Consider the following 1,452-nt stretch of genomic DNA (forward strand, 5'->3'; position numbering starts at 1 on the left):
TATGTAGTTGCCCCCTCAAAAAACAATGTGAGGTCCATTCAATTCACTGGGCATTGTTAAAGAGAACTATGGCTTTGGACAAGGTCATATGTGAATGACACATCCTTTGAGGAAAATGGTGTTTTCTATGTATCTGTAGTAAGCTGGTCATTTAGTGGTCTTGACGATGGGACAGGGACAATTTGAAATGTGTATAATAACTTTAGTATGAATTTAAGAGCAATGTTTTTGGATTTAAAAAACAAACAATTTCAAATAGAAATACTATAATTAGAACTTTCCCTCAATCTCTACAAAAACAAAGTATTGGATGGGTGTGGTGGCTCATGCCTATAATCCTAGCACTCTGGGAGACTGAGGTGGGAGGATCACTTGAGCTCAAGAGTATGAGATCAGCCAGAGAAAGTATAACACCCTGTCTCTACTAAAAGTAGAAAACTTAGTTGGCCCTTATGGTGGGCACCCATAGTCTCAGCTACTTATTAGGTAGGCTGAGGCAGGAGGATCACTTGAACTCAGGAATTTCAGTTTACTGTGGGCTAGACTGACACTATGGCGCTCTACCCAGAATAAAAAATGAGACTCTATCTCAGAAAAAGAAGAAAGTATCTATATGAAAAATGTCTAATGCCTAACATTCTGACAGAAAAATAAAATAATATTTTAAAAGAAGATATTATCATCATTATAGCAAGACATATTTTCCCTTGAATGATATGAGGGTAAATTGAAGAGCTGACAGCACCCCCCTCCAAGATTTTACTATACCTTTCCTACAAATTAAAATTACACTTCATAATCCAATACAACCATAAAGTCAGGAAACTTGCATTAATATATTTCTTCACCGAATCTTTAGGTCCATTTCAAGTTTTGACAATTGTCTCCATTATGTCTTAGGAACACTAATTCAGTCCAGAAGGACATGTTATAATATCACTTTAATTTCCTTTGGTATAGAACAATCCTACAGTTATTCCTTCACTTTCCTGATCATATCACTTTTGATAATTATACATCAGCTACTTTGATGAATATTTATCAGTTTGGATTTGTTTTTCCTCAAGGATAGATTTAGGCATCAATCTTTGGCAGGAATATCCTGGGTGGATCCTGTGTTTTTCTCACTGCATTCCAGTAAGTGATCTATGAAATTAATCAGTCCCATTGCTAATCATGTGACTTCAATTTCTGGTTTGAGGAAAGGGGAGAGGGGAGGATGAGTGGAGGTAGGGTAATTGGTGGGACCACAGCTATGGTGCATGTTACAATGGGCGTGTGGAATTTACTAGGTGTAGAATATAAATGTCTTAACACAATAACTAAGAAAATGCCATAAAGGCTATGTTAACCAGTTTGATCAAAATATTTCAAATTGTATTTAAACCAGCACATTGTACCGCACGATTGCATTAATGTACACAGCTATGATTTAATTTTTTTAAAAAAGAT

Source organism: Otolemur garnettii, unplaced genomic scaffold (assembly GCF_000181295.1).
Source record: "Otolemur garnettii isolate 467f Iridium unplaced genomic scaffold, OtoGar3 scaffold00147, whole genome shotgun sequence".
Lineage (NCBI taxonomy): Eukaryota > Metazoa > Chordata > Mammalia > Primates > Galagidae > Otolemur > Otolemur garnettii.